The 13656-nt window shown below is 42.1% G+C and overlaps 1 protein-coding gene across 1 annotated transcript in view; it reads right to left on the bottom strand.

The window, feature by feature from the left end:
- RAPGEF3 (Rap guanine nucleotide exchange factor 3) overlaps nt 1-13656 on the bottom strand; it is a 184337-nt gene that overhangs the window by 64858 nt on the left and 105823 nt on the right. The gene's annotated exons all lie outside the window — the stretch shown is intronic.

The raw sequence follows: 13656 nt of genomic DNA on the forward strand, positions 1-13656 counted from the left end.
GATTATGTAACCTAAAGCCCCGCCCACTTTGCACTATGTTATTTCATTTCAAAAACAAATATACCACATTTATGCTGCATTGGCAGGAAAAACAAGCATATTGGTATAGTGTATTTTTTCTTATAGCACTCTCATTTTGGATCAGAAAGAATGGTTATGGGACTCATTTATACTTTTAGCCTGAGCTACCCTGAAAACCTAAAATATACTTTTGAAGCTTTTCAGAAGATCTTTTTAGAGCTAGATGTGGGAAATCTATCTTCAAAAGTTCACACTTTAACCGCTTGCCGACCAGCCACCATCATTATACTGCGGCAGGTCAGCTCTCCTGCGCAAACTGCCGTAGGTGTATGTCAGTCTTTGCACAGAAGATAGTGGACATGCGTGCGCCCACCGGGTGCCACGGGAGCATGCCCGTTGGTCCAGCGGACTTAACCACTTCCCGCCTGGCCCATAGTGGATGACGGCTGGGCGGTGGTTCAGTTATCCTGACTGGGCATCATATGACGTCCAGCAGGATAACATGCCGCGCGCGACCGCGGGGGCGCGCATCGCGGCGATCGGTGGATCGGTGTGCCAGTCTGACACACCGCTACACTGATCTTGGTAAAGAGGCTCTTTACCGCCTGATCAGCCGTGTCCAATCACGGCTGATCATGATGTCAATAGGAAGAGCCGTTGATCGGCTTTTCCTCACTCGCATCTGACAGACGCGAGTAGAGGAGATCCGATCGGCGGTTCTCCTGAGAGGGGGGGTCTGCGCTGATTGTTTATCAGCGCAGCCCCCCCTCAGATGACCACACTGGACCACCAGGGATCGCCACTAGAACCACCAGGGAGAGGGGCAACATGTGGATGGCCAGGTATGTACCCCATGGCCATCCACATGTGCCCAATGTGCCCAGTCAATGCCCAATCTGTGCCAATCAGTGCCCACAAATGGGAACTGATTGGCACCATTATATAGCACTGATGCAAAGCAATGCCACCCTTAGGGGCATCAGTGCCATCAATCAGTGTCATCAGTGCCACCCATCAGTGTCCATCGGTGCCACCTGTCAGTGCCCATCCGTGCCTATCAGTGCCCACCTATCAGTGCCCATCAGTGCCCATCCGTGCCACCTATCAGTGCCACCAATAAGTACCCATCAGTGCCACCCATAAGTACCCATCAATGCCACCTACAAATGCCCATCAGTGCCGCCTATGAGTGCCCATCGGTGCCACCTATGAGTGCCCATCAGTGCCGCATACCAGTGCCATCTATCAGTGCCACCTATCAGTGCCCATCAGTGCCGCCTATCAGTGCTCATCATCAGTGCCACCTCATCAGTGCCACCTCATTGATGCCACCTCGTCGGTGCCCATCAGTGCTGCCGTATCAGTGCCAGTCAGTGCAGCCATATCAGTGCCTATCATTGAAGAAGAAAACATACTTATTTCAAAATTTTTTTACAGAAACAAAGAAAAACTTGTTTTTTTTTCCCAAATTTTCGGTCTTTTTTTATTTGTTGCGCAAAAAATAAAAACCGCAGAGGTGATCAAATACCACCAAAAGAAAGCTCTATTTGTGGGAACAAAATGATAAAAAAATTGTTTGGGTACAGTGTTGTATGAACACGCAATTGTCATTCAAATTGCAACAGCGCTGAAAGCTAAAAATTGGTCTGGGCGGGAAGGTGTCTAAGTGCCTGGTATTGAAGTGGTTAATGTCCGCTGGTGACCCACGATCACGGTGTACAGAGGCAGAATGGGGATCTGCCAGTGTAAACAAAATGATTCCCTGTTCTGCCAGATGACATGTTAAAGATCTTCTGTTCCCAGTGATTGGGAACAGTGATCTCTGTCATATCCCTGGCAAGCCACCCCCCTACAGTTAGAACACACCCAGGGAACACACTTAACCCCTTGATCGCCCCTATTGTTAACCCCTTCCCTGTCAGTGTCATTTATACATTGATCAGTGCATTTGTACAGCAATGATCAATGTAGTAATGTCACTGGTCCCTAAAAAGTGTCATTTGGGGTCAGATTTGTCCGCCACAATGTCGCAGTCCTGCTAAAAATCACATATCACTTAAAACTAAGTAACTAAGTAATAGGGCAGCACTGTGGTGTAGTGGTCAGCACTTTCACCTAGCAGCAAAAGGGTTGCTGGTTTGAATCTGAGCACGACACTACCTGCCTGCAGTTTGCATGTTCTACCCTGTTCGCACGTAGGTTTCCTCCCACACTCCAAAGACATGCTGGTAGGGTAATTGTCTCCTGTGTATATTGGCCCTAGTATGTGTATGAATGTGAGTTAGGGGTCTTAGATTGGAAGCTCCTTCAGGGCAGGGACTGATGTGAATATACGATGTATATGTACAGCGCTCTGTAAAAATTGAAATGGCTTTACTTGAACCTATGGTCTATAAACTGGAAATGTTTAAGTTAGCTTTACTTAAACCGATGGTCTATAAACTGGAAATGTTTAAGTTAGCTTTACTCTTAAACCGATGGTCTATAAACTGAAAAAAATTATGTAGGCTTTACTTAAAACTATAGTTCTAGACAAGTTAAGATATGTATTCCTAACTTAAAACAGTATGGTCTATAAACTTAAAAAAATTGAGATGGCTTTACTTAAAACAACAAAGTTGAAAACATGAAAAGTCTAAGTACTTAAAAAGCTGATGCAAATAGTTGCTTCTTTTTTTTTTTTCGAGTAAACACAGCACAATATTTTTTACAGTGTAGGAGTTGCATAGGCTGACAATAGTTCATACCCAACTCCCCCCCCCCCCCCACGACCACCTCACTTTTCCCCCCACCAGTCTAATGACAGTGTACATTCTTGAAACCCTATGTCCTACTACCCACCTCTCAATTATTTTTACAGGGTATAAAAATCAGTACACTTTCAGACATTAGAATCCCATGTATATACCCAACAATGCCAACATTCTTAGATAGGACCTTTTGTTGCTTTCACAAACTTGAATTAAGAAACTCAGAATATCACTAATATATGGTGGGAGAATTATAAAAAAAGCAGAAGAGGGAGTTTTATGGTGCACACTCTGAAAATTAAAGTGTTACAAAACCCGCAACAGTAAAATCAGTCTGTATATGCATTAAAGCATGCATGTTATACTCACTGTGGAAACGAAGGGGTTAATTTTCTGCATTGTTTAATCCTGTCTTCTCTGATCCTCCCCTTCTTCCACTGTCCCCAATCCATCTCCTGATAGTACAGAGCCTTGGAAGCACTCTGCATATGCTCAGTTTGATATGTATTGCTAGAGAGTTTTTTTTCATGGGAAGGTGCATCAAGCTGCGTGGTCACGCCTAAAGGCCTAGAGGCGTGACCATGCGGCTTGCTGCATCTGTCACTGGCTCCGATTTCCTCTCGGGAACCACCACGGACGATCATATCTCCATGAGAGGTGGTGAGAATATCAGAACTGAATATACAGTGCAATATTTACTGAATGCTTTTTTTAACACTATGTTTTTAAATGCATTGGCATAAGGGAAGGGGTTGTCTTTTGGATAAAAGTTTTACAGTTTTATACGATGAGGATTCTTTTCCTTCCCTGTTGCTGAGCTGTATGAAAGGATTGTGGCTTGTTTGGTCTGGGCAAATCACAAGATCAGAACGTCTGATATCCTTCTGGTTGATCGATATTGGAGTTCCGGGCTGATGTCCTTTTGGCATTGATTGCAAAGGCGGAACATATTATGCAAAGGCGATTGTTTATTGAGAATTCGTGAGTGCAACTCCTAAAGGGAGCGGAACTTATATGGTGTGGTGATGGTCAAACATCCAAACAGCTGATGTCTTTTATATGATCTGTCACACTGATATTCCGAATTATTCATCACCTGGATTCACACACTATTATTAAATTTATTGTGTTTTGTTTTAGCGCTGCATAAGCTGGAAGGACTACTCTTCAGATCTTTTTTGCTTTCCCTTTATAATGTTTTGTACTAATATAGCAGCTGCTTAGTTTAATTAGGATTACCGTACTTTTATACCTAAGCGCTGAAAAAGTGACCCTGTTTACTTCTTTTAATTGATATCCTCTTCATCCTCTCCGAACCCATTAATTTTTTTTTCAGTATTCAGCTGCATTAAATATAAAGAACAACCTTTAAAAAAAAATTTTTTTTTTTACTCACCTTTTCAAGTTTGTTGCTAGGGGATCCCTCGTAATCTGCCTCTTCCTCTCCAAGGCGCCTGACGTCATTTCCCTAGGCGCCCGTGCTCGCTAGTGCTCCTGGGAGATGTTTCCCAGGAGCACTAGCGAGCACGGGGCAGCACCAAGGTCTGTAATTAGTGATACGGCCGCCGTTGAATCGCGCATGCACGAGAGTGAGAGGTGCATGCTGGTTGCCCAGCATGCACCTCTACAAAGATATTCCAGGAAGCAATATCGATGTGAGTTTCACATGCCCACATTAACGATGGAAACGGCCTCAAACCAAAGAATGCTACATTACAGTTAGGAATTTATATATTTGAAATATATATCTAGATCATTGTATATTATTATTTTAATTACAGTAGTACTAATACTAGGATCCAAAAAAAACCAAAACATTTTTTTCGCCGGAACTCCGCTTTAAAGACTTTACCACATTCAAACTCCTGACTAATTTACAGATCATCTTCTCAAAATCTGAAGCTTTAAATGTCTCATTACTACAGGATGTCCTTAGTCAATGTAAGTCCAACTTCCCATTTAAATGGAATAGAGATACGATCCAATAACTAGGTATCCAACTACCTTCTAAACTTACGGATTTATACTCTAAAAACGTTCTCCCGCTATTACAAAATGTACATCGCGACCTAAAGTCATGATCCACTGGTCTGTGCTCCTGGTTTGGTAGAGCAGCGATCGTGAAAATGAATATCCTACTGAGAGTACCATACCTACTACAAACCATACTGATAAAACTTCCAGATACTTTTTTTACTTCATTCCGGAGAGCCTGTACAGCCTTTTTATGGGGCACTTCCTGTCCCAGATTGAGCTATCACAGACTAACAGTTCCCAAACTAAAAGGGGGCATAGGCCTCTCAGACATTTTGAAATACCACCAAGCTTGTCAACTGGCTAGGATTGTTGATTGGAATGTGCACTTCAAGGTCAAAGCATGAGTACAATTGGAACATGCGATAACGCCCTCGCCCTTACACCAAATCTTCTGGATTACTAGCAAACATACCCCGTCAGCATGCAAAACCCACCCTTTCATTAACGATACGCTAGTAACTTTTACAGAAGCCTGCCGCAAATATACAATCTCGTCTATCCCAGGTCCCCTGACACGGATTTGCCAAAACCCGGTCTTCCCACCAGGTATGTCCACCTGCTTTCTCCTAGACGTCTGGTCGTATCCTGCTATCCGCGCAGAACAATTTTTTCATAGAGGCCGCCCTCTCACTTTGCAATCACTTTCTTCCCAGATGACAAATAAGTAATTCCCATTTTGGTCTTATACCCAATTTGACACTTTCTGGACAGATCCCAACCCGGAACTGACTGGTCCAAACAGCTCACACCATTCGAGTTAATATGTTTAAGACAAGAACCCCAAAGGCACCTAATCTCTTGCATATATACTATGCTCTTTGCCAATTATGACCCTAAATCTAATACAGCAAGCCACAGGTGGGAACAAGACCTATCCTTAGTTCTCCCCAAACCTGAGTGGGAAAATATTTACACATATATTCACAAGGGGACAGTAAATGTCCACAAAATGGAAAATGGATTCAACATTTTTTGCAGATGGTATAGAATTCCTCTTAAGCTATATAAGATCTCACCTACAATCCCCTCCCAGCGCTGGCGTTGTGGTGAAGAGTTGGGGTCGTTTTTGCACATATGGTGGTCCTGCTCTCAAATCCAACCATTCTGGATATAGAAGTTCACCGTCTCACAAATCAAATCACCACTTTCGCTTTAGAATACTCACCAGCACAATTTCTGCTACACCACTCCACAATGCCAAAAAAGACATACCTACGCTCTTTAGCCATGCATTTAGTGAATGCGGCAAGGTTATGCATCCCAGCCCGATGGCGTTCATCGGATCCCCCAACCATTGCAGACTGGTTTCAACGAATCACAAAAATCACAGAAATGAAAACGTATCCATCAAGCGAAAGATACCCCCTCCAAATTCTTGGACACATGGTCCTGTTGGACACATTTCATCATGACAGATGATTACAAGAGGCACCTAGCATACCTGTCCACTCACACCTTGGGCGAAAGAGAAGACGGGAATTACTATCCCCCTTTCTTATCCTTACCCTTACCTTCAAAGGCCACTTATAACACCCACACCCCCATATCAACCCCCATTTCCTCACTAGTACCTCCGTCCCCCACTTTTTTTTTTTTACTTTATCCTTACATCTCCCCTCCTATGCATTCAATCTAAACCTACAAAGGAGCCAATAGTGTCTTACCTTAGGCCCAAAGACCCCCGTTTACGAATAGTTTAATATATGTATACTACACTATGGGCCTTGGAATAAAAGGCTTCTCTTCATATCTCACTTTAGTTTATTTTGTATTGGTTTACTTGCTATACTCAGCCTGTTCAATGCCTTGCAACAGGATTATCAGATGCATGACACTAATATCATTGTTTGTGTCATACTACACTTTACGAATATGTCAGCGGAATTCTGTTCTCTGATCATTGTTATTGCAGCAGCTGCATTCGCAACTATGCCAATTGCTGTATGCCTTTTCTTAAAACTCAATAAATATTGGTTGGAAAAAAAAAAACAACTCAGGGAGCGCTAATCCAAAAGTGTTTAAACTTTTTTTATCAATCACATTTGCAAATAAACTTGAATGGTGAACACAGTTGTCATCTTCAACATCTTTACCACTCTTTGGATCACCGCTCCCTGAGTTGTTTTTATCGGTAACCATGATGCCTTTTAAGGGAACCTTTTCCTTTTTGGATCACATCAATGTAAACATTTACTGTCATTCAAAACATTTTGTTATATAGATTGTGAGAGAAGCACTGGAAAATCCAGTTATGCTATGAATTGGTGTTTTGTGCTCCAGGGAAACGTATCTAATCAGGCCTCGTTATTCCCCTGCTGTGGTTATACTTTATAGAGCAGGTAACTGCCTATACAAAGGTTGTCTCAATATTTGTTGAAGAGTCCTAGAATCCAACTGTGTAGGGAAAAATGGATAGCAGATCACACCAACATATTCCACAGCAGCTTCTTTATTGATCCATAAAATAAATTACACAGGAATTGAGCAGAGACTTCTAACATGTCTAACATACACAGACGCTTAGTCAAATGACAATGGCAGCATGTCAGCTATCCTCACAATGCGTTTCAGCTGTGTATTTAGCTGTTTGTTGAATTACCTGTGATGTACAGAAACACTTTATAAAGGGAATGGATAGGAACTGCTATTTTCATGAACATATGTTCTGAATGAATGCCAATTTGTACATAGTAACAATTATTACTGGTGTTAATATGACACTCTCAAGTGTCAGCTCCCAGAATCTCCTTGGTCGTAAGCATTGAAAATGTTTTGGCCAGTGGATAAGGCATAGCCGATATGCAATTTCAAGAAAGTTTATATGTGTTGTTTTCTTTCTTGGATGGTTATAGAGGTTCCTGTGTGTTCCTCTAAAAAATATACTTTGATCGACATTGTGTAATTGTATTTTCTCTACTCTTTTATAAAAACAAATTGAAAGAAAATGTTTTAGCCAAAAAATGGTTAAATACAAGTTGGGAGGTTAGAAAAATCGAATGTTTGCTGCCAGGAAGGATATTCTTATTAAACTTAAGGCAACTCTTTCCTTTGCCAATGTTTACACAAAACACTGCCAAATATGAATATAATGTCCTATAAACAGCTCACTGGCGCATGTTAGGTGAACAAAAACTCTGTTTCGGTCTGTCCCAGAGACTTCGTTATTTCCTCCTCATTGCTCAGCATAGAGAAAGTGAAGCCCATTAGTCAATCACAGTTCATTAAAATTCCTCTGCTCTTCTTGTGACTGCCCTGTATCACATATACCAGTGGCTAGGATGTGGTTATTAGGGCAGATTAAGCCTAAAATGTTGGCTTTGGATAAAAAGTTGAAATTTGCATATTGGTAACCTGTTTGGCCTCATATTTCAGGCAAAGAAGGAGTTTAAAACAGCTGATGGATTGGGTTATCAAGGTGTCCTATTGTTTACATGCTCAGGGCTTGGCGAATGCAAGGGATTACTTTTGCTGGCACTTTGCTACATTTTCTTTACATTCCTTAAATACACAAATAATGTATTTATCATCTTTCACCCCAACAATTTCTCAAATCAGTGTTGGAATTAGGTAAGAAAATCCAAATGACCTAAAATTAGGCAATTCAATATAACTTTTTTTCTTTTTTAACTGTCATTTAAATTGCCATAGTATACACACAGGAAAAGTGCAGATACGTAAGAGAGCACATTGTTTTCAGTAGAGCGTGTTTTTATTAATATACTCTCTATGGTATTTTCGGTGCACTTACTTGCATTTTGCTATAAAAGTCAACTGTGTGGAGCCATTGAAAAACAAAACATATTCCAGAGCAGGGCTTTTTTTCTCAGAGAATAGATGCAGGAACTCAACCATGCCCGCCACACACACATACCTGCGAAATGACATGAAATAGTAGCTCTTCCCTCTGCATACAACCCCACCCTCCACTGCCCTCATCTTCTCCCCCCTCCTTAAAAGCTCCACCATCTCTCATATGTCTTACCTTTGTTGCAATATTAAGCTGAAGCACCTATCCGGCTGTAGTACCGCCCAGCATACTATACTATACTACAGCACTTGCAAGGGAGATCATGCAGTAGGAGCATCAACAACTGGTCGCCAGGGAAAAAATGGAGACCACAGAGGGTGCAGCCTACCACACACCCTCTCCTGCCCATGACTGCATTGAATCCTGGTCATCTGTTCTGTATCTCCCTTGTCCCTGTCCGGCACTCAGTGAGATCTGTGCAGGAGATCTGACCTGTGGGAGCTACTGGCAGATAAGCTATCACTTGTAAACGCAGAAGCTGGACTTCCGTGTTACCAAGTGATAGTGGTGAGCAGGTAGCCAAAGACCTGAGCCAGAGGTGGTGGAACTGAGTTCCCCCAAGTTCCTGCTGAAAAAAAGCCCTGTTCCAGAGAAATAAAATGAAACCCAATGTTTTTTTACAGCCATCCTTCTAAAATATCAAGTATACCATGGCTCTTCTCTTTTAAGTCTCTTAACCTAGGTACACATCACTGCGGGCTGCATTTAGGGCAGCCAATTATTTTTAATGGGCTGTCCTACCAGCTGAAACATGGGGAAAACATGTGGTTTTGTGCAGGTAAAGAAATGGGCTTTTTGTCGAAGCATGGGAGTGCCATTAAGAATTATTACGCCCCCACCTATCTGCTAAAGAACAGTGTGTTTTACCTGCATTGCACATGCAAATGGGAACACATGCAAATTTGTGAGAGTTTCCGACCTGCACAAGTGTTAACCTAGGCTTACAGGTTTTTTCAGGCTTCTTTATTGTCCTGTGTGCTCTCCCAATCCTCTGCTGATGCACCTCAGCACTACTAGTGTAGAGCGAGCAGTGCCTGCGATTTCTGGTCACATGCTCCAGTTTATGTGTACTACAATTCCCATAGAGCTGAATGCGTCTGCACAAAGATGTGTAGTCTATTTCAGGGGCAAGAAGGAAAGGGTGGCTTCATTCACATACACAAAGGGAGTATGGAGAACAAACTTAGCCATCTTAGAATAGGAAGTCTGAGAATTGCATAAAAAAGCTCTTAGCTTAGTCTGATCTCAATCCAGTGTTGTGCCCATCCAGCTCTTCTCCCCTCTCTTCTCACTGAAACCTTGGCAGCAGCAGGAGGTATTGGCTTGTGCTGCTGTCAATCAAATCATATGATGAGGGAGGAGGGGGTGGGGCTGAGGGATCGAGCCTGCACAAGTTTTTATATGGATGAATGGTGCAGCGCTAATCCTATATATAAACCTCTGGTGGTTTAAAAGTAGGTCATATTATAGTTCACTATAGTGTGTATAAATAGTCTGGAAAGCCAGTGACGTATTCTTACAAGTGATGTATCTCACTAAACAAAAATAAATAAATAAAAATGTGGGTTTAATGTAAACAAAATATCAGCCTAAAAAACTTAGATCATCATATCAATAACTAGTTCACCATAGATGACCATATCAGTGACTGGTTCAGCATAAGTGTCAAAAAACCAGTGCAGCGTGAATTGTACTAAATAATTTACAATCCAAAATTGGCAAAGTGCATTGTGCAAAACACTGTGCAACATAAATAACTACATCACATATTGGCTTATAGTGTTAAACAACAAACATTCCGTATAAAGTGCAAATGTGCAAAAAAGAAACCAAAAAAACTCCAAACTATATAATTATGAAATATTAGTGAATGTCCCAAAAATAATGATGCATAAAAAAAGAAAATTCACACAGAAAAAACGTCCTTATTCATGATGAAATCTGTGACAGTAAAGTGCTGACATGCGCATGTGGCAGTTGAAGTGCCTGGTGACTCAAAATCTCATGCAGCTTCGTGTGCAAACACTACAGTGGGTAGTGGCCCCTTACCTCAAAGTAATGGGGCAACAGCATATGACCAAACAGGTTCTTTATCTCTTCCACCTGGGGGCTCCTGTGCATTCCTCACCGGCCTGGGGTAAGGTTCCCTCAGATGTGATGCAGGAAGGTATTTATGAATAAAGTAGAGTAGAAAAGAACCCAATAGTGTAATTCCGTTTTCATAGGTAACTGGTTTATTTAGGCAAAGAAACAGGTACTCACATTGGCAATTAAATGATACAATGTTTGTATCCGACGAGCGGCGAGCTCGTAACCTTCTCTCAGTGTATCCAGCCTATCCCGTCCCTACGCGTGACGTCACACCACACGTGACTTCTTCACAAGTGCCCCCGTAACTAGCAGCTTGCTATGGGTGCACCTAAGGAAGAGCAGCACAAGCAGGAAAACCCAAAAGATGAGATCTGGGGCCGCTCTGTGCAAAACCATTGCACGGGGGGTAAGTATAATATGTTTGTTATTTTTTTTAAAAAAGCCTTTACAATCACTTTAAACATATTGTATTTATTTTGCAGAAGAGGAGCATAGAGTGTATGGAGGTGGGTAGTATGTGCAGGAGAGGAGCACAGAGTGTATGGAGGTGGGTAGTATGTGCATGAGAAGAGTGCGGGGTGTATGGAGCTGGGTAGTATGTACAGGAGAGAAGTGCGGGGTGTATGGAGGTGGGTAGTATGTACAGGAGAGAAGTGCGGGGTGTATGGAGCTGGGTAGTATGTACAGGAGAGAAGTGCGGAGTGTATGGAGGTGGGTAGTATGTGCAGGAGAGGAGTATGGAGTGTATGGTGCTGGGTATTATGTGCAGGAGAGGAGTATGGAGTGTATGATGGTGGGTAGTATGTGCAGGAGAGGAGTGCGGAGTGTATGGAGGTGGGTAGTATGTGTAGGGAGAGGAGTGAGGAGTATATGGAGGTGGGTAGTATATGCAAGAGAGGAGTGTGGAGTATACGGCGGTGGGTAGTATGTGCAGGATGGTGTCAGTAGGACAGTGGAAAGTGTGAGTAGTTCTTTATTTTTATTTTTTTTAATTATTTTTTTACAATTTAATTTTTTAGTTTTTATTTTATTCAAAATGCTTTTTGGGGGCCACTGGATGGTGTCAGTAGGGCAATGGATAGTGTGAGTTGAACAATAGACAGTGTCAGAATCTTTTTTTTTTTTTACAATTTTTTTTTTTAAATAATGTTTTACATTTTTTTCACAGTGCTTCTCAGAAAGGGGGTGGGGGGGTGGGGGTTATGGGGCAGTGGACGGTGTAAGTAGGGCAGTGGACAGAGTTCAGTAGAGCAGTGGATGGTGTCAATATGGTGTTTTTAATTTTTATGTATGTATGTTTTATGTATGCTTTTTTTTTGGGGGGGGGGGGTTGGAACTGTGGACAGTGTTGGTAGGGCGGGGGGGCAGGGGGGGTGTCAGTAGTTTTTTATTTTATATAATTTTTTTGACCAACTTTATTTGTTTGTTGTTTTTTGCAATTTAATTATAAGTTTTTTGTTTTTTTATCAACCCTTTTAGGGGGCTTTGGTGAGATATCAGGGGTCTAAACAGACCCCTGACATCTCCTCTTTGAGACAGAGGAAGGGACAGAGGACAGAGATTCCCCAGTCCTTCTCTCAGCAGCTTCAGCATTGAAGATAAATGGACAGGACACAGCAGCTCCCATTCATAAACTAAAGCAGAGTAACACACAGTTTACACTGCTCAGTTATTACAGGGCACAGGAGCGATTGGTAGTGATCACTCTCTATATCCAATTCAGAAAAGGAAGGAGTTAGTAAATTACATATTTACCAGCCCCTTCTTCTGCTCTCCATCCTGACACATCCCCACAGCAGCCGGCAGGAAAGGAGATCAGGAAGCTGGCTGTAGAGGATGAGGAGGGGGGGCGGAGGAGGAGGACAGGGGGCCGGAGAACATGAGGGTAGAGGAGGAAGAGGACACAGCGGTCTTTGGGGGGATGATCGGTGCAGCACTGCGGCGTGTGGATAGTTGCAAGCACCGATCTCCCTGTATGGCATTTCAGCTCACAGCCGCGGGAGAAAGAGGAGGAGAAGTGGCTGTCAGATGAAAAGTCATACAGGGAGATCTGTGCTTGCAACTGTCCCCCGCTGCACCGATCATCCCCGGCTGTCAAGTGACAATCATCCATGTGTGCAGGGTGGGTCACAGTGGGGGGCGAGTGAGTGTTACCATCCAAAGCCAGAAAGTGTTACTGCCAAGGTGACCAGCTGAAAATAAAGGAAAAATCCTGAAAAAAAAGAAAACCAATGCAGCCACCTCAGCTAAAGACTGCTAAGTTGCAATATATCACATTGATGTTCTTGTGTTTAGATATGCTTTAATCTAATCTTACTGTAATGATTCCTATTCTAAACATATGCAACTGATATCCCCTTGTCCTTTGTAAAGTCCTTGAAATAAAAAAGTTAATTTACCAAATTTTTCTACAGACCTTAAATATTTAACATATTTATTAGGTAGTCTGTGAGGACCTTTAACCTTCAGGTAAATAATTTATAGAAATCCTTATCTTTTATATTATCAAGAGGTCCAAGGAATGATAGTTAAATCAACAAGTAAGGTAAATTATTCATCCTAAAGGACCAGCAGACCTAAACACGAATACTGTAGGTACATAAGAAAGAGTTAATACTAGCTATGTTTGCAAATATATATGCAGAGGCTTTAAGATCTAAATATTTGAAATAACTTTGTGATGGCTGCAGAAGATATTTTTCTACACGCAACCATCATGCTGCTACTAATGAAAGATAATACAGGCAGCTCTTCCCCAGCTTTTACCAAGACATAACTGTGTGATAACATTTGACATATTGCATAAGACCATATTTTTCTTAGTGTAATGTTCAACTTAAAGCGGAGTAATGCCGGAAAAAAAAGAATTTAAAGCGGAGTTCCACCCAAAAATGGAACATCCGCTTTTCGGATCCCTCCCCCCTCCGGTGTCACATTTGGCACTTTTCA

Source organism: Aquarana catesbeiana, linkage group LG02, assembly GCF_042186555.1.
Source record: "Aquarana catesbeiana isolate 2022-GZ linkage group LG02, ASM4218655v1, whole genome shotgun sequence".
NCBI lineage: Eukaryota > Metazoa > Chordata > Amphibia > Anura > Ranidae > Aquarana > Aquarana catesbeiana.